This window comes from Bos grunniens, chromosome 20 (genome assembly GCF_055505025.1).
Source record: "Bos grunniens cultivar Pamir isolate PY7600 chromosome 20, Bosgru_T2T1.0, whole genome shotgun sequence".
NCBI classification, from domain to species: domain Eukaryota; kingdom Metazoa; phylum Chordata; class Mammalia; order Artiodactyla; family Bovidae; genus Bos; species Bos grunniens.
Window position 1 is genome coordinate 67287489 of NC_141184.1, and position 13235 is coordinate 67300723.

General features: G+C 49.9%; 1 protein-coding gene across 2 annotated transcripts in view; it reads right to left on the reverse strand.

Annotated features, from left to right (window-relative positions):
* Positions 1-13235, reverse strand: part of ERGIC1 (endoplasmic reticulum-golgi intermediate compartment 1) — a 113175-nt gene that overhangs the window by 69026 nt on the left and 30914 nt on the right. The window contains exon 1 of one of the 2 annotated variants that reach the window (XM_086362193.1): positions 11569-11643. The exons of the other annotated variant lie outside the window; for it this stretch is intronic. The gene's annotated coding sequence lies outside the window, so the exon portion shown is untranslated. Of the gene's footprint in view, positions 1-11568; positions 11644-13235 lie in introns of those variants that run through there. 2 annotated transcript variants of the gene reach the window in all.

The window sequence follows — 13235 nt, forward strand, 5'->3', positions numbered from 1 at the left end:
AGGTTAGGCGAAGACTTTAGATAAGACGCCAAAAGCATGATCTATAAAAGAAAAAAAATGTAAATAAGGCCTCATCAAGATGAAAAACCTCCACGCTTCAAAAGGCATTGTTAAAAGAATGAAAAGATAAGCTCATAGGAAAAATATGTGTGAATCACATATCTGTGAAAGGATTTATATTCAAAATAAAGAACTCAAAACGCAGGAATAAGAAAACAAACAACCCATTAAAACTATGGGCAAAAATTTGAACATTTAAAGAGGCATTTCACCAGAGATTCACTGATGGTGAATAACCAAACGAAACGATGCTAGTATCAGAGTTACCGGGGAAATATCAATTAAAACCACAGAGACACCAGCCTATACCTATCAGAATGGCTGAAACTGTAAAGACTGGTCACACCAAGTGTTGGTGAGGACACGGAGCAACTGGAACTCTCTGACACTGCCGGTGAAATGCACAGTACAACCATTAGGGAGTAGAGTTTGGCAGTTTCTGAAAATGTTAAATATATACTTACCATATGATCCAGCCATCCCACTCCTAAATGCCTGGGTAAATTCCAGGCATTTACCCAAGAGAAACGGAAGTATATTCCCAAAGACATGTATATGAATATTCATAGAAGCTTAATTTGTAATAGTCACAAACTGGAAACAACCCAAATATCTATCAACAGGCAAATGGATAGATGGCACATCCACACAATGGGATATTATCAGCAGCAAAAAGCAATAACATTGACACAAGCAACAATATGGATGGTTCTCAATGAAACCAATTGTGGTATGAGTCCATCTCACAGGTGTATGCATATATCAATTTGCTCAAACTGTACACTTTACGTAAGTGAAGTTTATTGTATGTCAATTATACCTCAGTAAAACTATTAATAGAAAAAATTTTTTCATGATAGCCATGACTGAAACACATCAAATACAGTAAGCAATCTATGAGTTCATAAAAATACTTCAAAAAACAAACAAACAAAAAGCCTCTTTAGATACCTTTGAAGACACAAGTCATTATTCTGAAAATTGGTAAATAATGGCAAAGCATGTATTCTGGGTTTTTTTTTGTTTGGTATACACAATGTATTTCTAGGAAACCAAATAGCTGATGAGGACAAAGTCCTATTTTATAGAATAAATTCAAAGAACAATGTGGAGGAACTAATAGAATTGGAAAAACCATCACTGTGCATCCTCTGATGAGATGTTGGATTTAGGGATTTATTACCTAAATTTCATAACAGACAGATCAGCTACCATCACCTGAACCCAATAACCGATCTTAGTATTTAAAAAAAAAAAAGAAAACCCATTATTCTGTACCTCTCTCTCAGTGCGATGCTGTACATTCTCAATGGCTCGCCTAGAATAACCTCACATTTCACCTTCCATCTGATCCTTATCCTGTAGCAGCCTGCCCCCCTCACCCACTCTCTCTTCCTGCCGTAGCTAAGATCACCCAAGAGTCACGACGGGCCAGATGCCACTGGCTCCGCTCAGTGCTGCCTCTGCACCAATCCAGCTGACTGCCCTTGCCCTCTCTGATCACGCCCTTCTCTTGGCAGCCTGAAGCACCATGGCATCCTCACTTCAGCATCTTCTCTGTCTGTTCCTTTTCCTTCTCCTGCCCGATATCCAGGTATACCCCCAGCATCTGTGTTCAGGCCCCCTCTCTTTTAATTCCCACCCTCAACTTATGACTTAATTTACTGTGCCAAGCTCAAGAGAGACAGGAGAAAGTCAACAAGACAGAAGTGGCCCCATCCTTGTGGCGCTCACATGGTAACGCCCAAGGAGCTTCCCCGTTCCCAGAGGCATCACACCTGCCTCTTACACTCGACGTGGAACAAAACAGAACAGAAATCAGCAGCTCCTCACACAAAACCTGCTCTTACGATCTGAAAAAAGGTAGAAGGAACTTCCCTTAGGGGTCATGGAGCCCAAACACGCACATCTGCAGACACTCACAATGAAACACGCGAAGGATGCGTTTCAAGACGTCTAACATCTTGTGTCATACATAAGGATCCCTGATTCTTTCCAAAGAATCAGAAAAGAACACAGCCTGTGTATTCCGGGTTCCCAAACATCTGAGAAGTGGTAAGCTGTGCTGTTCTGGGCCACCACGATGAGCAATAAAGTCAAGTCAACTGACGAGGAAGACGACCATCCAGGAATTCTCAGAGTATTTAAGATGGTCTATCAGCAAAAAGACGGAGGCCTCACTGTGCTAGGCAATGCCCTTACCTGTCTCCTGGATCCAGGCTCATTGGGGGAGGATAACACTCACACACAGCAAGGAGGGGGCACCGGTCTTATAATTTATGTTTAGCAGCATTAGCTCTAAATCCTAACACAGTAGTGTTGTGTTCCTTGAACAGTCAGGCAAGTGGGCTTTCATCTCAGACCCTTTGCCCTTGAGTTCTTGTATCTGGGATGTTTTTCCCTCAGATCTTTTCCTGTCTTGCTCCTTCACTTCTTCTAGGTCTATATTCAAATGTCACCTCCTCAAAGACCTGTCCCGGCGACCAAATAAAACACAGCACTCCGCACACTCCTTACTCTGCTGCCTGTTTCTTTACCACACTTGCAATCACCACCTTGTGTTATGTGTATCTGCTCACTGCTCCACTCCATCACTAACAGGAGCCTGCCTGCCACTATATAAAACACAGCACTCCGCACACTCCTTACTCTGCTGCCTGTTTCTTCACCACACTTGCAATCACCACCTTGTGTTATGTGTATCTGCTCACTGCTCCACTCCCATCACTAACAGGAGCATATGCCCAGGGCCCAGAGAAGCACCCAGCACACGGTAGGTCTACAGAAGTGCTTTGCAATGGATGAAGGAGGCAGTGTTTCTCAGTCTGGTCCATGGAACTGCCTCAGAACCCGCTAGGAGGATGGTTAAATGTGCAGATTCCAGGGCTCTGCTGCAGAATGGACTAAACCAGCACAGGGGTGGGGAGGGCAAGGAGTCGCATGGCCAAAAAAACTGCAGTTTAAGAGACATTTGGTGTGCAAGGACTGCTAACGTCTAAGTCGTATGTTTATTTCCAACTTCAAATGTATTTCCTAAGACATTCTGCTTGTACCCATCTGAATTACCACGGGTCAACAGAGGGACAGGCAAAGGGACTGGCATTTCCCGGTCCTACCCTGTGGGCCAAGCACTACTTGAGACCCTTGACCTACTTTATCCCACTGAACCCCTCCCCCCTCACCCACAAGGTACCATCAACCAATGTAGAAACTGATACTCAGAGAGGCTTAGCCACTGGCTGAAGCTCACACAGCCAGCAGGAAGCAGGGTCAGGGTTGGAGGCTGTATACTGACCCTCTGTGGCCTCCCCATAGCTCCATACTAGCTGCTGGGGGCCTTGGCCATCTGTGCACAGCCTGGCGCCAACAGCAGGCTGGGGGCACTTGGTGAGCGAGGGAAGGAGGAAGGGTGCCGAGGAGCTACAGACTGCAGGGAAGTGCCACTGAGGCCCCAGCAGAGCACAGCAGGACAGGGGTCCCTCACCCCCCTGACCTCCCCCGCCCAGCAACAGCCCGAGGAGCCCACGCTCCCCCAGCAACAGGAAAGGCCTGATGTCGGGCCCGAGGCCGTCAGGCAGCCAGGGCTTGGCTGGGAGTCAGCTTCCCATGCGTCCAGGCCATGGAACGAGGGCCAGGGCTGGGGGAAACAGCTACGGCCCCCAACGTGTTTCCAGATCACTGGAAACAGGACGCAGCCGGCGGCTCCACACCAGGACACGACAACATCCTGAGCGCAGACGCTATAAATGGAAATGTATTCTTAGAGGGGCAGGACCTGAGCGGAGTTTTTTAGAAGTGACCCATCATCGGATAAAAATACAGACGGCCTTTAAATGCTGAGCAGCAGGAGCTATTCGGGGATTAGATTCTCATGGCCATGGCTCCCCGCCAGGGCACAGCCTTCTACAGAGATTTAAAAGGAAGAAAACATTGAAGACACCTGTGGAAGGGGCCCCCTTCAAGGGACCCCAAATGCCCTTTGACCTCCACCTGCTCGGGGGATTCAGAATCACTCAGCCATGAGACCTCCTTTTGGACAACAGTTCAGCTACTGGGGAAGTGAAGGCTGAGTTCTGGCTGGTCCTGGGGTAGAAGCCTAGGACAGGATTAAGGTTTGAAGAGATTCGCAGGCAAGGAAGTATCACAGAAAAAGCTGGTGTCATGGGAGGGGAAAGAGCATGCACTGAGCACTTCCCATGAGCCAGTCTCTTAGCTCACATCTCCCCAACGCAGCCTCAAAACCATTCAATGTCTCAAAATGAGGTTCGTCCCCACTTTCACAGGAAAAGGAACTGAGGCTCAGAAAAGACTGGGTCGAGAGGCTGAGTTTTGGGCTGGGTCCCTGAGTGCAAGAAGACGAGCGGACACGAGGCCAGGGCAGCGAGGAGAGAGAAGCCCCAGACAGAGTGACAGCTCTGGCCAAGGGTCACGGCTCTGGATGCCCGAGGTCACGCACTCAGCAAGTGGCAAGGCCGAGGTCTGTGTCTCCGTCTGTCCAAACATGAAGTTACGGCGCCAAGCTTGGGAGTGGCTGTGTGCTTTAGGGAAAGAGGTCTGGCTCACAAGTGAAAAGGTGGGATGTTCAGACAGTCCCAGGCAAAAAGACGCAGGAAAGAGATCAAAGTATTCCCCTGTTTGCCTGGGGGAGAGCTTGCTTAGGGTCCCTTGGGCATATCCTGGTACTTGTCAGTTATTCCATAATAAACAGGTTACAAGCAGGAAGATAATGGCAGTCAGGGTCTTCACAAGACTTGTTGTGGGCTCGCCACCCCTGCCTCTCTATTATCGGCCCCTCACCCCATGACCCCACTCTTGGTTTCAGAAAGGCTCCTGCTGCCCAGCTCTGTCCCTTCTACAGACTGTGCTCTCATCTGCAGCATCTCTCTCTGCCAGCTCAACTCCGCTCCATTGCCGAGTGCCCACTGTGGACAGAGCACTGTTCTTGGTGTTAGGAGTACAACAGTGGTCAAGACATAAAGCTCTCTGCCTTCACTTAGCTCACATCCCAGGGGACACAAACAATAACGAACTCATATATGCCAGTGCCATGCAGAAAAATAAGCCATGCTAGGGAGACAGAATGTCGTGTGGGTGCTGCTTTAGGTGGGTGTAAGAGAAGGCTCATCTGACAAGGTGACATGCACACAGATATCTCATTCAAGTGGGACAGCAGCCATCTGGCTGTCCAGGGGTGAGAGCTCCAGGCTGAAGGGATGGTAAGTGCAAAGTCCCTGAGGCAGGGAACATATCTGGCAGGTTTCCCAAATGGCAAGGAGGCAGATACAGCTGGAATGGAAGATGAAGTCAGAGGCCCCAGGTAGTTCTTTAAAACTGAGCTCACACACCCTTTCCTCTGAGAAGCCATCTCCAATCAGCATCAGGCTGGCCACGGCCCCTGAGCTGCTCTCTCATCATTTGGCACACAATATACAGGTGTGTGTCATACATGTGTGGCACATCATGTGTGTGCAATCATGAATGAACAACACAGCTAACTCTGTCTCATTACTATTGTTGGTGTCTTCCACCCACAGGTGAATGGATAAAGGATATATATATACACACACTTATATATGTATATATCCATTTATCCAAGGATATATAGATATACACACACACACACACACACACACACGAAGTGAAGTGAAGTGAAAGAAGCTCAGCCATGTCCGACTCTTTGTGACCCCGTGGACCGTAGCCTGCCAGGCTCCTTTGTCCATGGAATTCTCCAGGCCAGAATACTGGAGTGGGTAGCAGTTCCCTTCTCCAGGGGATCTTCCCAACCCAGGGATCGAACCCAGGGATCGAACCCAGGTCTCCCGCGTTCCAGGCGGATTCTTTACGGGATATATACATACAAAGGACTACAACTCAGTCATGACAAAGTATGAAGGTTTGCCATTTGCGACAACAGGGATGGACCTGAGGTACCACACTAACGGAAATAAGTCAGCTAGAGAAGGAGACAGTGCCTACTGTCATTCAACGTGCGGAATCTAAAAAATACAACTAGGGAATACAAAAACAGTAAGAAACCAAACCTGTGTTACTTTATTATCACTTGTTTTCCCTCTATCTGTCCTTTATAGTGCAGCATCATATCCATTAAAAAAATACACTGGTGTCGTCTTATTTTCACAGATACGAACTCTTCAAGGGCAGGAGCTGGTCTTACACACTGTGGGGGCCTCAGTACCGGCACGTGAGTGGGGAGCATAATTTTTAAGCAATAAGAGATCCACTGAGTCACATAAGCCTGGTGGTCTTTCTGGGCCAAGAGCTCACCTGAAATGTGCAGGCGACTCTCCTCAGAGAACCTCGTGGCTTCCTAACCAGCCCCCAGCAATGAGACATCACAGAGGAGACCTACGGGAGGCAGTGGGGTGCGTGACTGGCAGTGGGCGGGCAGGGGGCCTCCTCCCTACTCCCCATTTCCCCCATCTGCCTCCACCTGCACTTCCCTCACCAGCACACAGCTTAGCTGAGCCCTCGTTTTCAGAAAAGCCCACATGGGAAAATAAAAATTTAAAACCACTTCACCAGGGGGTGATTATTCACGGAGAGAGAACACTCTTCCCTTTGAAAATGATCCAGGAAACAGCAAGCATCCCAAATGGGCCCAGACACTGATCCCCGAGTTGCTCACAGCGCCCAAGGAGGGGCAACGAGGCATTATATGTTCCCCAGTGGAAAACGCCCACCAAGGCTGGACAGGTACTGGATGAGAGAGGTGGGCCGGTGGAGCCTGTGGCAACCAGAGGATCCACAGCCCACCTAAAGAGGGGAGAAAGCCTCCTAGCTCGGCCTGTGGCCAGAAGAAGGGCAGCCAGATCAGAGGAAACCAGAAAGAAATCTGGGGTCTTACATGAAATTACCAATTTGAACATGATGGTGGGGATCAGTGGTAGAGAATCCACCGGCCAGTGCAGGAGGCACAGGTTCTCTTCCTGGTCCAGGAAGCCTCCATATGCTATGGCACAACTAAGCCCATGTGCCCAGTACTGACGCTCACGCGCTCCAGAGCCCATGTCCACAGAGAAGCCACGGCAGTGGGAAGCCTCTGTACCGCAACTACAGGGCAGATCCTGCCCTCTGCAACCAGGAAAAAGCCGTGCAGCAGTGAAGACCTAGCTAACTCCAAAATAAAAATAAATACAATAAAAATGATGGCAACTGGGATTTCCAGGGTTTTTTTAATTTGCTTTTTGTTTTTTAAATAAAATAATATGCACATCAAAGAAAACATTCCTATGGCTCAGATTCAGCCCGGGGACTGTTGGTGAACTTGGCCTTCAATCTTGAAGTATTTTTGTTACAGAATACACAGCAGGAATGAAAAGATAGCAAGAGGGCAGCAAGAGTTGGACGCTTAGAGCTAGGACACTGAGACCACGAGTCCCTGCGTGGCCAAACCAGGGCTTCTCAGGCATCGATTCTAGTGGCTGCCCAGATGCAACAGCTGGGACTGGATGTGGTGCGTGTGTGCTGGGATGGATTCGCAATGTCTGCCAAGGCCGAGGAACTGGGGGCACTGGTGACAAGCTTCCTGGGTATTCAACAAAGTGATTTAGTTCAGACCATTTTAACGTTAGAAAAACGCAGGTTCAGGAAGCAACACTGAATTCCCTAATGTCACAAATGAGAACTACCTGCGAATCCTATCTGGGGCTCTTCCCATGACACCAGGGTGCCCCTACATCTACCAAAGGCTTACCTTAGAGAGGAGTCATCTCTAAGTCAATAATGTAAGCTAATAAGAAAATCTGATTTTAACAGTGATTCATTTTCTCCATAGCTCTGTCGGGACCCTTTCTAACCAGCAAGGGGGTCTGAGCCCTGACGAAGCCACATGACGATGCTCCCCAGAGCACGCACACTGCCCCAGCTGAGGGCCTTGAGCTGGCAGAGAGGCCTGGCACCAGAGCGAGCCTGGGCCCACCTGGGAGCCGAGGCCTGCCTTGAGTTCGGCCCGCCTCCCTCCCACTCAGCGTGAGTCACAGCGCTCGACTCCAGTGTGCTGGCTGCAAGACCTTCAGTTTTACTTGGCTCCTGAGCAGAATGTACTTTTCCAAAGGACACTGATTCAACTGAACTTGAGTTTTGCAATGCCCTGGCAGGGGCAAGGCCAGCCTCCCTGAGCACACACTGTCCCAGGGAATGAAGACCAAAGAATGTGGTTATCACCTCCCTCACCTCCTCCTTCCTCCTCCCCAAGTGGGAGGATCAGTCCATCCCCAGGCACAGTCCCTTGGCATGCCTGCCATCTCACAGGTAACCCAGGGATGCCCCCACACTCTACAACCCACCCCACTCACATCACTGCTGAGGGCGGTTGGAAGAACACGGCCTGGAGGTCAGGCTGGCAGCGGCTCAAACATCATGTGCATTGTGTATCTGTTTACTTTTTTAAAAACTAGACCACTGCTTAGAGCAGGTTTAGGTTCGCAGGAAAATGGAGCAGCAGGCACAGAGATTTTGTCCACATGTCCCCTGCTTCCACACCTATAGAGCCTCTCCCATTATCAACCTCTCCCACAGAGTGGGGCATTGGTTACAATGCAGGTACCTGCATTGACACGCCATTATCACCCAGAGTCCACAGTCTGCATTAGGGTTCACTCTTGGCATTGAACACTCTATGGATTTTGACAAATGGAAAATGACATACATGCGCCATCACAGTATCATGCAGAGAAGTTCTGCTTACTATACAAATCCTCTTACTTTGCCTGAATAACAGAATCCCTCCCTCTCCCCACCACCTCAGGCAACCACTGTTGCCTTTTTCTTTTTTCTACACTCTTGCCTTTTCCGGAATGTCATACAGTTGGATTACATAGGTATATAACCTTTTCAGATTGGCTTCTTTCGCTGAGCAATATGCATTTAAGTTTCCCCCATCTCTGTCCCGGAGAAGGCAATGGCACCCCACTCCAGTACTCTTGCCTGGAAAATCCCATGGATGGATGGTAGGCTGCAGTCCATGAGGTTGCTAAGAGTCAGACACGACTGAGCGACTTCACTTTCACTTTTCACTTTCATGCACTGGAGAAGGAAATGGCAACCCACTCCGTTGTTCTTGCCTGGAGAATCCCAGGGATGGGGGAGCCTGGTGGGCTGCCATCTGTGGGGTCGCACAGAGTCAGACACGACTGAAGCGACTTAGCAGCAGCAGCAGCAGCAGCATCTATGTCCTTTCATGGCTTGGTGGATCATTTCTTTCTAGTGCTGAATAATAATCCAGTGTCTGGGTAAACCACAGCATTCCTGGTTTTTCAACCCCTGAGGTGTGGGTCCGCAAAGCCAGGGGCTCTACTGCCTCATTCATTAGCTGTGTGCCTTTGGACAAAATTTCCCCTGAGCTTTCAGTGTTTTTCATCTGCAAAATGGGAATAAAATTACTGACGACCTCATGGGATTAAGGACTGTAAGCGGAAGGACATGTAAGGCACTGAAGACAGTTCACAGCAGGGAGCAAGCACAAGGCAGATGACAGACGTCAGCTGCAATTTTCATCACTGATGAAACCACCACGATGGTGCGGCTGTCACTGCCCCTCGTGGGCTTACTCTTGCCTTCTCTCTGCAGAGCAGCATGGCGGGGTGGGGGGGCACGGGTTGCTCGAAGGCGAGTGGAGACAACCCTGGCTTCTGTCTCACACCAGCTGGCATTCTAATGCTGACTCTGTTTAAGCAACTAGCCGGACCTCTCTGAACTCCTGTGGATTACACCCTGACTCTAGTGTGATGTTGAGAAACAAATGGGACCACTAACTGGAATGCAGAAAGAGCCCTTAGCACCCGATAGGCAATCACAAAAGGTGAGTTCAATGCTATGAGGGAGAGATCCCGCATTTTCTGTTAACAGCCTGGCTGAGCTCCTGACGCAGACAAGGCAAAGAGTGGTGTATTAGAGGATGGAGATGCAAGCCTGCTGGTTAGTACTAGGACCAGAAGGAGCGACTTCAAAGCAGGGTGCCTGTGGGGAGAGGCAACTGCTGTCCTGCCCAGCCAGGACGGAGCAGACGTCAGCCAGGAATGGGGGTGGTAAGTCCTATGCAGCCTCGCTGGCTGGCTGTCTTCTTGGTAGCGAATGACAGCAGAGGGCTGAAATTCAGAGGCAGTGGCCAAAGCCAGGCAGTGTTCCTGTACTTTCTGAGGGGCAGGACGGGGGACACAGGGTCAGTTACAGGACAGCACCCATCAAACAGCTCACATGTGCATGCAAGTTCCATGCGACTGCAGGGCCTGCGCCAGGACTCCTCTCCCATGAAATCACCCTGATCTTTTGTCTACCCAGGACCCACCTGCCTGGGAGACCTAGCTGCCCGACATGCACCCAGAATGGCCTGTGATGCCGCACACCTAACCGTGCGGTGTCGGTGACCCTGGGAGGGAGGGACTGTCACCAGCCCCATGTTCCAAATGAGGAAGGTCAAGGTGGTGCTGCTCGGGCACCGTGGAGCTGCACCCAGACCCCTGGCTCTCAGATTCCCCAAAGCCCAGAGGCAAGACTGGCATGTGCAGAATCCACCTCACAGTTCCCCAGCTCTGTTCCTGCACGGCTTCCCATTCATTCATTCACTCAGCATCCATTCTGCAGCTGTCAGCAGCATCTACTCTGTGCTGGAGGCTGAGCTAGGACCTCAAGACCCAGTGTGAACCAAACAAAGGGAGCCCCTGCCTGCCTGAAGCCAGTCAAGCAGAGGTCTGTAACAAATGTGTAGTCACAGAGGAGATGAGTACCAGGAAAAGGCCTCCCCACCGTAGAAGAGCCGAGGCTGCGGGGTGCACAGTCCCAGAGGGGCTGGCCTTTCTCTGTGAGTCCACATTCTCCACTTGCTGGGAGTGGCCTTGGGAATTTGCCCCACCCCCTCGTGCCTCAGTTTCCCAGTTTGTCAAGCAATGCCCCCCTCCCTGCGTGGCTCTGAGGCGGTCCACATGTTAACACATGGAAAGTGCTAATTTAGCACAGCGCCTAGCCCCATGAGTGAGTGCTCACCATTGCACCTATTACTACCAGGCATCAGGGCGCAAGGTAGAGAAGACCACAAGCCTTTTCTTCTTCCCAAAGGAGAATCTCATCCTCTCCTCACCAAATCCCTGGGAGGGCGGTCTCAGCAGAGATGGGACCGCTGGACCCAGGAAATCAGGTCAGAAAGAAGAACACAGTGGGACTTCCCTTCCCCACAGTGGGACTTCCCTGCGGACCCAGGAAATCAGGTCAGAAAGAAGAGCACAGTGGGACTTCCCTGCGGACAACTCCACCTTCCAATGAAGGGGACATGGGTTCAGTCATGGTGGGGGAACTAGGTCCCACGTGCCGTGGGGTCTGGCCAAACATTTTTTTGAAAAAGAAAGAGGGGCACAGTGAGGTCCCTATGGGTCCAGAATGAGACAGAAGGGAGGGTCCCAGGCCCCAAGGTTGCAGCTGCTTCACACGGCGGGGAGTGCCCACCCCCCTCTTCTCCTGCCCCAGGCTCCCATCCCCACTCTGCCCTCTGCTTACCTCTCCCTGCCTGGCCTTTCCTTCTGGACCGTGCCCAGGCTCTCTTGACCTCAATAGCACAGAGCTGAGGTTCTGAATTCCAGAAGGACTTGGAACATTTTTAAAATATTTTTTATCTGGGCTCAGCAATGCAAAAAAGAAAAAAAGTATGTGAGCACATGCGCACACGCGTAAATGAAAGACCCATTAAGAATCTTCATACACAAACAGTAAAGCTTTGCCAAGCCATGCAGGAAGGATCAATACCACATCTGGGAGAGTAGTTATCCTGGGATAGCGGTGGGGTGGAGAGGGTGCGTCAAAGATGGAAATGGGAGATAGGTAGAGTCTCTATGCTATTTGATGTGCCCAATATAGTGTATGAAAAGTTCTAAAAAAAGCTTACAGGTACCAAAAAAGAAATCAGATGCTACAACACAAAAGTGAATGACTGACGCACACAACACGCATGAACCCCACAGACTGAAAGAAAGAAGGCCGGCACCCACACACCTGTGACCTTGAAGGATGGACAAAACTAACCCATGGCGAGGGAAGCCAGGAGAAGGGTCCCCTTTTGGTTGGGGTCTTGACCAGGATGGGACGTGACAGAGCCCTCTCGGGAGCGGGCAATGTTTTACGTCTGGATCTGGGGGTGGGCACATGTACATAAAAAGCCATTGAGCTATACGCTTTACGGTGAGCTATACTTCAATTTAAAAAGTAATCAAAAAGCTAAGAAGTTAAAAGTTAAGAAGAAAGAACATCAAATAATTGGCCATTGAGCCCCCACATGGGCTTAACGTAAAAATTAAAGAGATTCTTTTTGAGTTTCTTTCCGTACCAACTTGATGTTTGATTCCGTCATTTACACATCCACCCATACCTCCTCTGCGGACCATCTGAAAAAGGTACAAAAGGCAGATACACAGGGGAAGTGTTCCCAAGCCCAAAGGACGTGGGCAACCAGGTGGGAATCCTGATTCTGCCCTTACTCGCTGTGTGAGCTGGGCTGAGTGACGCGCCTGAGACTCAGTGATCTGATGAGCAAACGTGGTCAGGATTAAATGAGATAGTGCTCAGCACTGTTCTGGGCACATACCAGGCACTCAAAAAAAATGGGGCCTGTTACTATGGGTCATGCTTTCGCCCTCCAGAGCAATGTTTTACCAACTCCAAGTTGAGACTGACTAGGGAATTGAGGGGCTTCCCTGGTGGCTCAGCTGATAAAGAATCCACCTGCAATGTAGGAGACCTGGGTTTGATCCCTGGGTTGGGAAGATCCCAGGGAGAAAGGAAAGGCTACCCACTCCAGTATTCTGGCCTGCAGTCCATGGGGTCGCAAAGAGTCGGACACAACTGAGCAACTTTCATTTTCACTTTTTCGGGCTTTCCTGATAGTTCAGTTGGTAAAGAATCCGCCTGCAATGCAGGAGACCCCAGTTCAACTCCTGGGCTGGGAAGATACGCTGGAGAAGGGACAGGCTACCCACTCCAGTATTCTTAGGCTTCCCTTGTGGCTCAGCTGGTGAAGAATCTGCCTGCAATGTGGGAGACCTGGCTTCAATCCCTGGGCTGGGAAGATCCCCTGGAGAAGGGAACAGCTACCCACTCCAGTATTCTGGCCTGCAGTCCATGGGGTTGCAAAGTCAGACACGACTGAGCAACTCTTACAGGGAGCTGAGAAA